Source organism: Myodes glareolus, chromosome 6 (assembly GCF_982192425.1).
Source record: "Myodes glareolus chromosome 6, mMyoGla1.1, whole genome shotgun sequence".
Classification (NCBI taxonomy): Eukaryota; Metazoa; Chordata; class Mammalia; order Rodentia; family Cricetidae; genus Myodes; species Myodes glareolus.
In genome coordinates this window covers 109,799,058-109,812,567 of record NC_142031.1, presented here as the reverse complement: position 1 = coordinate 109,812,567, position 13,510 = coordinate 109,799,058, and the positions used below count along the sequence as shown (strand labels likewise).

Here is a 13,510-nt window from a genome sequence, read left to right as displayed (position 1 = left end):
TGCTAATGTCCTTAGCATCCGGTTAATGAACTTGTGGCTCAGAATCATGAGAATCCGCCCCAATCTCACTAGGGATCTGCTGAAGGGACACCGTCTTCCCTGCATCTAGCTACCATATGGCTTATCTGTCACCTACAGCAGCATGCCCAATGTACAGCCTTTGCATTTTTAAGACTTCAACCTGTGTCTGTAGTGATTACCCTAGGAAGCCCCTGTACGTGCTCTACCTACTGTCCTTAAGGACAACTTAAGTCACTGAATGAGCAGCTAAGCCGGAGCTTCCTGAACTTCACACATGGACTTGATAGCAGCACACCTGTGGCTCCTGGAAAGTCCCAGAGTGTCCACCCTGCTCCCGGGGATTTGAAGACTTCCTGAGGACCTGGAGAGGTGGTTCAAGGCTAAAGCATATGCTGCACTTGCCGAGGCCCCAAGTTCAGTCCCCATCACCATGCTGGCCAGTTCACAGCTCCTTGTAACCCCAGCTCCAGGGGAAGGCATGCCTATGGCCTTTCGGAGCACTGATAACCATGTGCATATACCCACAGACAAGTAATTAAAATGAGTTTAAAAGTCCCTAAGAAGTAGCTGAGACAAGAGGAGTTTGTTTTATTTTATTCCGAAATTCAAGAAAATCCTAGAATTCATCAACCAAGAATCAGTGGCCCAGTGGCATAGTGCCCTAGTTCCTCACTCTAGGTATCGTCTAGAGCCATGCCCACAGTTCTCAACCTTTGCATTTAAGGATAAAAATGGTTTTTTACATAGCGAGAGACCAAAGGTGTTCAGTGACACAATCCAGCTCTCTTTCATTTGGTTCGTTTTCTGGAAATGGGCGGCCTGGTCCATGTAAATTGGGTTGCTGGTGGCCCTTTGGTTCAGCAAGCTGGTTAAAATAACAATGTCCTTCCAGCATTGCCTGTCGACCCTTCCTTGCCATGCTTACCAACCTTCCGGGTGCTGGTGGCATTGTCCACCTCTAACGTAAGAAGGAACTCCAGAATGGGTGTCGGAGCTGATTTTGCTCCCAGCTGTACCCTAGCACCTAACACCGGATGCTCAGTTGGTAACAAGGTTCTGGTCACTCAGTGACTAAGATCCGTGCGAGACTGACAGCCTGACAGCACATCCAGCCTGCTGGTTTTCCTCGACCCTACTCCAGGCATGCACAGCACCAGCATAAGCCACAAGCCTTCCCGTCTGTCTGGTCTTTTAATTCACTCATGGCCACAGGCAGGAGACAAAGTAAGTCCCTTAACCAAATCATTTTTATAATGAAGTCAAACCAGATGGACCCATGTGAGAGATTCAATCCTTGCTCTTATTTGAAGGTGAAGTCCTAACCTAATCCTTTGCATGGATGACCACTCTCCCAGCCAACCACTTCACCTTATACCCTCCACAGGTCACCTGCACTCTCTTACAAAGTTGGTTACATAGTATCTTGTGGACACTCTCACTCACAAAAACCAGGAAAGAAAATCCTCCTTACCAGGAAACATACCTTGTATCTTAAATAACCAAAAAAAAAAAAAAAAAAAAAAAAAAAAAGGACCTGGGTTTGGATCACTTTATTCATTGCAAAAATATCATTAGCTACCTCTTGGGTAGAAAGGCGAAGGAATGGAGCTCAACAGTCAACTGATGGGAAAGGAGAATGGGTAATGGTCTCAGAAGAGTACCTGGGCTCTGGGATCCAGACACAAGTGAAAACCAACTGGAGAGACCTTCAGTCAGGATCCAGTACCTTCCTCACTGACTCTCCCTCCATTACCAAAGCTCTAAACTGGAATAAATGCAGGAATAAAGGTGGTGGGTTCTTGTGTTTTAAATCAAGACTTCCCAGAGACACAAACCCCATGGCCCCAGGGCTTCTGAAGCATCCTGCGAACTGTCCCAGGGGGTCCTTTCAGCATTCCCTAGCCTGTGAGCACAATAGGAGGCTTCAGACTTCTTTTGCTCATCCCCAGGTGTCACAGCCTGGCACCCAGCACGCATGTGTCAGATAAGTGTCTTTGTTAATAAAGGTTTTGTAATTCCTTGACCCCATCAGCTCTCCAGCCAAATGCTCATAAAATCAAAATAGGGCAATGACCATGGAACAAGATACAGTTCAATGCCAGTCACTGCCCACTGCACAGAGAAGACGATTGAGTGCAACGTGCCAACCACAACCCACATTCCATCAGGGTCCAGGAGAGCAGTTTCGCCATGTAAAGTATCTCACAGCCCCAAAGTATAAACAGTAACCTCATAAATGACTGTCAAACGATTTCTTAGAAAAGGTACTTCCTTTCCATTAACAAAACCCACTAAAAAAAAAAAAAGGAAAAGAAAGAAAAGTGAACTGGGCCTAAATCAGACTCAGAACTGAAACTAAATCCCCAAACCGGGTCCTTGCAGGCTCGTTTATCTACCAGAACATTTGAGTAAAAGGAGTATTATCTGTGGCTTTGGCACAAACGCATTTCCTTCTTTAAGGGTACAGTTTGGACACACCAACACACCCATCAATAAACTTGTGGTCCTCCTCTCCTTGCCCAATAAGTGAAGCCAGACCGTTTCAGTATTTTTAAAATAACTCAGGGGGTGGGGAGATGCAATCAGAGTCCACCAGGGTAAGAAGAAAATGGGGGTGGGGGGAAGGTAGCTGTTCCCTTCATGTGATCTAACCCATTGGCTACAAAGCGGTTTGTCAAGTTCTTCATGGGGCACTTGTGCTCCCTATGGCCTGCCCCTCCCCCAAAGAAAAAGGTGCAACGACGTGGCCAACAGGGCCACCAGCTTGGCGTCCAGGGCCCTTGCGGGGAGGCGGCGACCATAGCCTCTAGAGACAAAGTTCTGTAGTGCACTGACTTCTATCATACTCAGAGTCGAAGTGTCTCAGAACTTTGCCTCAAAAGACCAAACCGGCTGTCTTCCTCTAGAAGTTTCGTCCTGCAGGTGTGTTCCCCCGCCACCCACCACCCCACCCCCAGCGTAGGCAAAGAAGAATAAACTCATTAGAGACAATTTAGCTCAGGATGAGACCAATAGTGGAACGGATCATTAATTATGGAAAATTACTGCCGCAGTTAGCAGGCGTAAAAGCCCAGTAGAAACGGTGTCCTAACAGACTCTGGTGGCAATGTCACGGCAAACGAACCGCTGGAAGCACACAATGCCTCCTCCTTCTTACCCAGCCCACACCAGAACCTACACACTGTCCAGCCGCCTCCTCCTCCCGGCCTGTTACTAAACTTTGGCAAGAAGCTAACTCACTCCATCTAAGTTGTCGCAACTTTTTACCTTCCCATCTGGAAAGTTAGTGGGGGCGGGGAGGTCTGCATGAGGACGAATTCCTGGAGTTGGGAGTCAAAGTCGGAGAACACGAGCCGGAGCAGTGCTCCACAGATGGGATGTCCCGAAAAAGCCAGGCTCTTCCAGGCCTCCCCTTCCCCCCAGCCATTCTCACCACGCTACTCCGGTTATTCAGCTGCCCTCGCACAGTCCCAGGAACCCGCGTCCACGCAAGCCCTGGTCCCTCGGTGCCACCCACCCCGTCTCCCGGATTCCCTCTGTCCGGTTGAGCAGCGCCTCCGCAGCGGATCTGCACTCAGCCCACGACACAGGCCCGGTGCCCCTAACCCGCCCACCCGGGACCACCACGCGGAGTCCCGCACACCTCCCCACGCACTGCGCGCAAGCAGCTGTTGCGCGCGTGCAACAGGTCCGCAGAGCGCAGTCCCCATCCTGCCGGGCCGGTGAGTGCGGCCGACAGAGCGGGGTCCAGAGCTCCGGAGCTGCGGCCGGGGGTTGTCTCGGCCTGTCTGGCCTGGCCGCCCTCCCAAAGGGGCCCCCCGCGCGCCGCAGTCCGGCCCTCCGCATCCCCGGCCGCTGCGGCTAGCTCCCAGTGGGCGCTCCGCTCCGCTCCCTTCCATCTTGACTTTTGCCGACGTGGAAATTTTGGGTTTGGAGACGACCTGCGCTCTTATTGGCTGCCGGCGGGCGGGGTCGGAGGTCACGGCTGCTCTTGCTATTCCGCGCCAAGGAGAGCCGCAAAACGGCTCGTGTCAAGTCAGCAGGTTCCCTCCGCCTCCCCGGGGTCACGTGCGCGCTGGGCGGGGCGGGGAGCCGCCTCCTTATGCAAATAGAGCTGCGACCAGGGCTTCAGGAGGGAGGGGGCGGGGCCTGCAGCCAGAGGGGCGGGGCGGGGGCGGCCCCGGAACCGGGCGGGGCGCGTCGCTCCAGGTGGCCACCTGGCTCCAAGTCCGGCCCCGCCCGGCCTCTGGGTTCAGCGCCTAGGGGTGATCTAGCTTAGACGTGGTCTCCTTCCCGCCGGAGTACGAGAAAACGCTGAACGCAGCTTTGCCCGCAGCCCCTTCCAGGCCGGGCCAGAGCCCAGATTGGGCCTGGGTCTCCGCTGAGTAGGGGAAGACGAGGCCGCCTCCTAGGCAGAGTGGGAAATAGAAACCTCGAATAGGACACGTTGATTCCTCCGGGGCTGAGTGTTAAAATGAACTGACAGCGAGATTCTCGGTAAGGGAATTCTAGGACAAAGCTTTATCAAGTATTCATCAAAGTTAAAAAGCCATCCCTTTTAATTAGCTGCCCACTGCCCATCTCTAAGTAAAAGGAGGCCAAGAACTACCTAAAAGTGTCAAAAAAAATTACCAGTTTGTTTTTTAACGTCTACAGGGATTAACCCAAAGGTCGGTCTGTCTGCACTCTGACCCCAGCTGGACTTTAGCCACCTGGAGTCAAGGTCTCCTGCATCCGGAAGGAGAACCTAAATCAAGGAGCTCCGAACTGCTCACGTCCTGGAGGGTAAAAGGAAGCAATCTGTACGAGGTTCTCCAAGTTCCCCAAGCACGCGTGGAGGAAGGTGTTTGTAGAAGAAAGACCACATGATTAGATTTCTTCCGTCCCTCCCCCCTCCCCAAGAAGAAGACAGCAATGTCAATGCAGAGGTAGAGCCCAGGTTGTTGTGAAACCCACGGCCTCTGGCCACCAAAGAAAACGGAGCTGTAGCTTTTAAAATTAGATATTCCTCAGAACAGGCCTGGTTTCTCTTAGCACCTATATCATCTTTTTTTCCCATCTTAAGTCTGGCTGAATGATATAGAAAATGAAAGATACATTTTCATGGGAAGATTCTTACCTGAAAAATTCTTCCCTTCCTGTCTTCTTAATTTACTCGTCCCTTCTCCCCCTTTCCCCCTTTGGAAAGATAAATCCTTGCTCCTTCCAACTGTTTATCCTCGGGGATCTTTCCACTTCCACACTTGCGTATTTATCTGACCCTTCCGGGTTTGCGTTTGCGGGAGGGACTGGGTTAGGGGGCTCTCCCCAGGCAATGTCTCCTCCAAGCCCCCACCCCCTGCTCGGCTAAGACCTGCCAGCAGTGCTCGCTGGGCCTCGCAGTTGGTCCAGGCTCTGCCGCAGGTTCTGTTGTGTGCACTGGAATATTGATTTTTCAGTGTGTGCGCGCCGCTCTGTAAAAAAATCAATATTTCAGTAGCTCAAGCACAGCGCGGGGCAGTGTAATGGAGCCGGCCTGCTGATGTAATGTGCGGGGTCCACCTTCAGCGACTGAGGTCAGACAAAGGCAGTGTGCTTCCCTCTTTCATTGTTTGCTTCACGGACAGGGGAGGGGGTCGGCCTATGCTTGTATCTATCAGAGGAAGCTCCTGAGTAGCATAGAAAATGGGGGCGCGGAGGGAGGGGGGGTAAAGGTGATGGCTGCGAATGTTCTATTATCCATTTATGTGAGAATGCTTACATAAAACATTAGGCAATGTGGAGTTATTCCCAGCCATCAGTTTACCAAATTTTACAAGGAACAAAAGACTTGTTCCAGGACAAGCCTTGAGTTGGTCTTCTAGTAACTGGCTATCTGGAAGCTTATTAGCCTCCTGTCTCATAACGAGCCTCTGCCTAAAAAGACAACAGATTTCTCACTTGACTTCAAAGGGGAAAACAGATCAGTAAGTGTTGGTGCCTGGGGGCTATCTTCATGACCTCAGCAGCTGATGAGGACAGGAGGCTAGACCTGAGTGAGGTATGTGGGCCCTCTAGGCTCTCCCAATAGAAGAGTCCCAGTTTTACGTGTAACTTAAAGGGTTAGATTTGGTGACTTCTGAATATCCTTGTAACTACTTCGGCTCTACAGAAGAAAGGATGATATAGCCAAAGACAAAAGTGTAATTATGTTAACTGTGGATCTTAGATAAGAAAATGGATTAAGACCAAGGACATTTTTGAAGCAGAAGGTGCATTGTTCCAAATCTAGCTGTCTGTGATTTTAAATTCCATTCCATTGCCATCCATTTGAAGGGTAATTTGGCCATTTTCTAAAATACACTTTTTTTTTGACCCAGCTTTTCTCTTTCTAAGAGTTTCCCTAAAGAAATACTATCTCTTAAAATGAAATTCATCGCTTGCAATTCTGTGCCACTGAAACACTGGAAACAGCGTGGGACCTAGCACAATCAGTGGGGTGCGGCTACTTCACAGTGGGCCGGCTAAGGAGATGTTTGCATTTATTGATGTGCAGTGCTCCTGGAATTTCTGTCTGTCCAGGAGTGTCCCAGCGGCCGAGGATATGGGCTCTGCCACTTGCTGGCTTGGGTTGAAATCCCATTTTCATCACTAGCTGGCTTTGTGTCACCTCTCCGTGTGTTTGTTGGTCTCCTGTTGCCTGTGGAAGGCAGTACACGAGGCTTGAAGTGGTGCTGATGTGTATCTTACAAGCACTAGTGCTCAGAAGTCCAAAGTGGGTGTCGCTGGGTAAAAAGGGTGGGGACTCACTCCCTCCAGAGGCTTCAAGGACAATCTGCTTCTCTGCCTCCCCTGGAGGCTGGAGGCCCCTTGGACCCCCTGGCTACAAGGCTGGGAAGGGCAGACCTCTGTGTTCTCATTTCTCCTCCTACCCCTGCCGACACTCCTGCCTCCTCACTGGATGAGCTATGTGAGTCCCCTGGGATCAGTTCAAGAGTCATCTCCCCACCCCAAGATTCTCTGGATATCTCCACATTAGCCATCATTGGGGCTCTGCAGCCTTTACGAGGCCAACACGGAGAGCTCTGCAGGGTTAGACTCCTTTCTGAGAACTCTCGGAGGAAATCCTGGCCAGTTAGGGTCTAATCACGTTTCTTTTGTTTTTGGTCAGCAATGGGGTTGAGTCTTCCATCTCAGTCCTCAGACACCAATTCTCTTGCCTCCGTTCCTCTTTCCGTCTGAATATGGTGGGCCCAGATAGGACATTGAGGATAATCTCCTTATTTCAAGGTCAACTAAATATCAAACTTATTTCTATTTGCAGTCTTATATTTCCTATGTCAGGTAACATGACATCATCACATATTCCTGGGATAAGGATATACACACTGTTGGGTGTGGTAGCGCTCACCTCAAACCCACCACTCAAAAAAAGAAAAAAGAGGCATGCGTGGTGGTGCATGATCTTAATTGAGCACTCAGGAGGAAGAGGCAGGAGATCTCGGTGAGTTTGAGGCCAGCCTCATCTACAGAGTGAGTTCCAGGATGGTCAAGGCAGGAGGGTCTTTATGAGTTTGAGGCCAGTCAAGGCTATATAATGAGATTCCATCAAAAAAAGACAAAGAAAGAAAGAAAGGTTGTAAATATTTTAGGATTGCCTGACGAATTAAAGATAATGGTGATAATCCCTTCCAGAGAGTTGTGAGAATATATGAAATAAAACATATATAATGTTTAGCATAATGCTTCGTGCATGGTAAGCACCACATAGTAATTCTCACCAAGCAAGGATTAATCCCACAGTGGCCGTCTAGTTTTGCCTGGAAAGGAAACACAGACTTTCCCAGTCCCATTTGGAAGATGGAACTAAAACTAGTTTAATTTTTCCTTGTTTTGCAAATGTTTTTCTTTTCCTTTTTTTTCTACCAGGAACATGCATGACTTGAACATTAAAAAATTTAATGAAATTTGGCGAGGTGGTGGTGGCACACACCTTTAATCCCAGCACTCAGGAAGTGGGGGCAGGTGCTCTCTGAGTTTGAGGCCAGCCTGGTCTGCAGAGAGAGTTCCAGGACAGCCAGGATTACACAGAGAAATCTTGTCTTGAAAAACAAAACAAAACAAAAGATTAATGAAATGAGAAAAAATAGATAAAAGTTTATCATGGTATAATAGCAAAGCAGTTTAAATGGGGTCAGAAAGGCCGTGTGCTAGCCTGGGCACGGCTGTAAAATACAGCTGTGGCATCGGGCAAGTCACTCTGGTATCTTTTTGCTCTCATTTTCCTCGGTGGGGGGGGATTTGAGGAAAAGGAGTGAGTGATGTATTTGAAAAGATTTTTTCCAGTTCTAAATGCAATATTTCTAAAAATTTAAAGATCAATAAATAAATAGTGGAAAACAAAGCATTGCTCCAAAAAGAAATCCTATATTATGAAAAAATTGTCCTATAAGACAAAACAAATGGCAAAAGACGTAAGTAAACACTGAAAGAAAAAAAAGATAAAAAAAATCAGGCAAACAAACTTAAAGACATTAATTAATCCTTGTTAGTCACAACGAAATGTAAGTTAGAACTTCAGTGAGGTCACGATGATGGCTCACACATGTAATCACAACACTCAGGAGGCTGAGACAGGAGGGTCACAGGTTACCGTCTACCTTAGGTGACATAGTGAGATCCTGTCTTAGAAAAAGAAAAAAAAGGACTCGAATCAAATATTTTATTCTCATCAGGTTGGCCAAAATGTATGAGTCTGACAACAAAAATAGACGTGGGTGATGTGTGACAATGGTGGCTGCTGTTTCTTCACACAGCAGGTCATAAAGTAACAGCAAACATGACTGGCAGCTCCTCACACTGTCATGATTGGACCTGAGAAACACGATGGGGGAGGGCAGGGAGCAAGTCCCCAGAGACCACAGACTCTTTGCCATCGAGACAGAGCTCAACCAGGAACCAAGCTAAACATGCACTTGAGGCATTTGTAAAGTTCAAGCGAGGCAGGGACGGGGTAATGAGAGCATCTAGGAAAGTGGTTAGTGGTGGACAGGATGGAAGGAGAAGAGGAGGAGGAGGGAGCCCGAAGGCAGATGAAACTGGCTGTGCTCTACCTCTAAAGCTGGACGGCGCACCTGTGTACCCACGTGTTCTCTGTACTGGGCTTCACAGTTTCTGAGAGGAAGGGAGAGGAGTGGGGAGGGGAGGGAGGAGGGTGGTCTCAGCAATAACTGGCATCTAGCTATTAGCATTTGTCTGTGGAGATGGAGTGTGACAGAAGCTTTATTGGGAGGGAAAAACCCAGGAAGGTGGCTGCCTCTGCTTTGTCAAGAAGCAGCCAAGAACTGAGCCGAAGACAGGGTTTATATCGGGTGCCTTGGGAGCAGAGCTCCGTAGGGTGGAGATTTCCAGGGTGGGGACTGGTGGGTTTTCAAGTCCTGAGCTTGGACCTTTTACTTTGCAGAGTGGAGCTCTGCCACCTGTGTCCGGAGGGGCTGGGTCTGCGAGAGTGTTCTGTGAGCAGAGCCTGGAGGTGGGCGGTCCCCAGGGGTGGGGCCTGGAGGGGCTTACAATGACAATACACAATTTGGGGAAGAAAGGGGTTATTTCAGCTTACACCTCCACATCACAGTCCATCACTGAGGGAAGTCAGGGCAGGAACTCAAGCCGGGTAGAAACCCGCAGGCGGGAGTTGAAGCAGAAGCTGTGGAGGAGTATTACTTACCTGCTTACTTCCCACGGCTTGTCCAGCCTGTTATAGCATCTAGGACCACCAGCCCAGGTTTGGCCCATCCACATTAGTCACTACTTAAGAAAATGCCTGAAGGCTTGCCTGTAGGCCTGCCTGATGGGGACATTTTCTCATTTGAGGTCTGCTTCTCTCAGATGACTGTAGCTTGTGTCAAGCTGACATAAAAACCATCCAGCAGAGGCTTATAAAGAATCCCATCTCTGACCCCCAGTTCCAGCAATCATTAACTCAGACCGTTTCTGTTTCAAGTGCAGCTCCCCAATCCCCACATCACGCTGTGAGGATGTGCTCTCAGGCAAGCATTATCAACAACACTTAGGGGTACCTCTAAGATCCTATCAAAAGCTATTGTAATTCAATATATGAGAATGCCTAAACTGTTCATACCTGAAGCTCCCTCTAACTTCTCAGAGGGAGCTTTCCTTAAGTTCAACACAAGGGAAGCTGATCTAGGACTGAACGGCTGGGAGGAGGGGGCATGAACTTTTAAGGTATCTGTTTCTTCAATCTGATCATCATCAATGGGACACTGAGAGTTAAGGAAATGTCATTAATCCTACTGCAATTGTCTTAACTAGTCTCTACAGTCTGTCCAGTGTAAGTTGTGCTGGTGTTAGCTTCCTAAAGCCTATATTTCATCATTGTTTCTATAAACATGAGTGCATGGATTCGTTATTGTCAGTACACACTAGAGGCAGCTAGGAAAAAGGAACATCAACCAAGGAATTGCTTCCATCTGATTGGCCTGTAGACATGTCTGTGGGAATTTTGTTAGTTGATGATTGATGTGGGAGAAACCAAGCCACTGTGGGTGGTACCATCGCTGGGCAAATGGTCCTGGGTGCCACTAAAAAATAAGCTGAGCAAGCCATGGGGAGCAAGCCAGTGAGCAGTAATTCATGGCCTCTGCTTTAGTTCCTGCCTCCAGGTTCCTGTCTGAGTTCCTGCCTTTGCTTCCCTTGATGATGGACCATCTAAGTTTGAAATAAAGCCTTTCCTTCCCAAGTGGTTTTTGATCAGTGTGTTAGCACAGCAACAGAGAATCAAAGAAGGATGGTGAGTATATGTTTTAAACAAAGCATTGTACTGATTTCTGGAGAAGAATCCATGATGGACCAGATTTAGCCTCTGTTCCATAATAAAAAAAGTTGGTTGCTGTCCATGGTGGGTTACTTGACCATATCTGAGTAGCTAATGAGGTGGCTTAGAATGGAGGAGCCTGGTCACCATGGAAGGACCAACCATATGACTGGAGGAGGAGGTTGAGGCTTTGAGCATAGTGGTATAAATCCACCTCCAGAGAAGGAAGAAGAGTTGGAGACTGAGTTCAGTCATATCCTCAGGGTTTCACCCAATCATGCCTTTATAACGAAATGCTGTGATGATTGATCTTGATTTTCAATATAAACGATTTAGAATCACCATGGAAAGCCTAGATTTGGTTAACTAAAGTGGGAGGACTCACCCTAAATGAAGGAGGTCCATTCCATGGGCTGGGGTCAAAGACAGATGACTTCTTCATTCCACTTAGCTTTCTCTGCCTCGTAGTTGTGTCTCAAGATGTGAGCTCTCTACCTCTCCAGCACCACATCTGCTTGTCTGTTACCGTGCTCCTCACCGTGATGACCATGGACTCTGACCCTCCAACACCATAAGCTCCAAATAAATTCTTTCTTTTATTCATTGCCTTGGTCAGAGTGCCATATCCCAGCACTAGGAAAGTCACCGCAGGAAGGAAGGAGTACTTGTGTCGGTCACTTGGGAGGAAGCACAGGAGCCTTGCTTGGAGCCTTTGAAGATGAATAAGGTTGAACATACAGAAGTTGTGTAAAATATAACATTTATTGAGTAACAAATTAACATTCACACTTGTGTTAGTCATAAACTAAGATGTTTGACTCATAAAGAATAAAGTTTTGGGTACCTGGTTGTAGTTCTAGCCCACAGCTGGGTCAACTTGTGGTTTTGACTCCCTGCTAGGAGTGCCAGATGGCAGTGCCGGAGAGTGGTGGAACAAATTGCTCAAATCATGGTTCTGAAGCAAAAGCACAAATAGGAAGGAGCCAGGGTCCCCAAATCCTTTTTGAGTGCATGCTTCTAATAGCCTGTGTCCTCTCCCTAGGCCCCACCTCCTGAAGGTCTCACCACCTCCCAGAACTGCCACTCTGGAGCGCAAGCCAACAATACAGAGACTTTCGAGGGTCACTCAAACCCAGACTAAAGCAACAATTCTATGGCAGTGCATAAATATCATTTCTCTTTTACTGGCAGGTAAGTTGAGGCACTCTTAGTAATTTATCAACTTGTCAGGAACTACACACTGGATTTGAACCCAGAAAACAGGACTCAGTGACCTCTCTTTGTTTGTTTGTTTGGCTGGGTTTTTTTTTGGTTTTGTTTCGTTTTGTTTTGTTTTGTTTTTGTTTCTGTTTTTGTTTTTTGGTGTTTCAAGACAGGGTAGCTTTGGAACCTGTCCTGAAACTCTCTCTGTAGACCAGGCTGGCCTTGAACTCATAGAGATCCATCTGCCTCTGCCTCCTGAGGACTGGGATTAAAGGTGTGTGCCACCACCACCCAGCTTCAGTGGCCACTCTTAACCATTACTTCCGACTCTTTCTGAAGGAGAACTTTCCTGGAGGAAGGAATAGCAGAAATAGATGGGAAGGCGTTATAGGTACAAAGAACTAGGAAGGAGAACATTAGAGGGATGAAGGCCAGTCTGCAGACTGACCTTGCCTTAACAGGCAGTGAAAAACCCAAATGTTCTTAGTGGGAGAGTTTTGTAGCGGGCTTCTGGACTTCAGCAGGAGACTACAGTAATGTGCATTTCCCATTTTAAAGCAGGGTCCCACCTTCCACCCAGACAGCTGCTTCCCCTTCCTGAGGGGTTCATCCCTTTCTATCTGTGCCCATTACTGTGGTAGACAGTCCACGTGCCAAAGAGAACCTACGTCACGTCCTTCTCATTTTTTAATCTCCCGTGGAAATTGGCTTAATACTCACTTCAGGCGCTTGAGGCTTTGCTGAATAAGTGGGTATTAAACTACGTAAAACCATATCAAATCATTGATATCTGACCCTTTTGGCCTACAAAACAGCGATTCATTTTGGCCTTATTATGCTTTAAGAGTTGTGTTACAGTCATGCTACAGAGATAGACTAGTAGGGAAATTCAAGTGTGTACAAGCAAAGGGGTTAAAGCGCCAGCTGGAAACTATTTGCTTACAAGCAGTGGACAGATCGAAACTAGAGTGAGTACATACAGATATACATATATAGGCACATGTATGAAGAGAGGCATGGAAGCCTGTTGGTAGGTTTTCCCTGCGAGGATTAGAACCATGCAAACTGATCACCACGAGCTCAGATTCTATTTGAAATGGGTTTATAAATGTCGGATAAGACTCAGTACAGTAGATCCGGTATGAATGCAGGAGATAGGGAAACATGACAAAGAGAAAATCCTTCTCTAACAGGACAAAGCTTTCTGGGAATTCTTCCCCAATGGTTGAGCAAAGGCCATGTTTAGGCTTCAATCAAGAAGTTAGGAAACTGAAAATTGATTGTGGATTACATTAGAGACAATGCTGTCCTCAAAGGGGGAAGACAAACTTACCTAGGTGTCTTTCTGTCTTAGATAAGATTTCTGTTGCTGCAATGAAACACCAGGACCAAAAAGCAAGATGGGGAAGAAAGGGTTTATTTGGTTTACACTTTAATATCACTGTTTATTACTGAAGGAAGTCAGGACAGGAACTCAAAGAGGGCAGGAACCTGGAG

At 47.8% G+C, this 13,510-nt stretch overlaps 1 long non-coding RNA gene across 1 annotated transcript; it reads left to right on the top strand.

Moving 5' to 3' along the window:
* The first annotated feature begins 4,243 nt into the window (after positions 1-4,243).
* On the top strand, positions 4,244-12,047 carry LOC125404319 (uncharacterized). Its single transcript, XR_007233234.3, has 4 exons — positions 4,244-4,518; positions 4,678-5,576; positions 10,646-10,786; positions 11,853-12,047. It is a non-coding gene; the product is annotated as an uncharacterized LOC125404319 (long non-coding RNA).
* Positions 12,048-13,510: the final 1,463 nt, after the last annotated feature.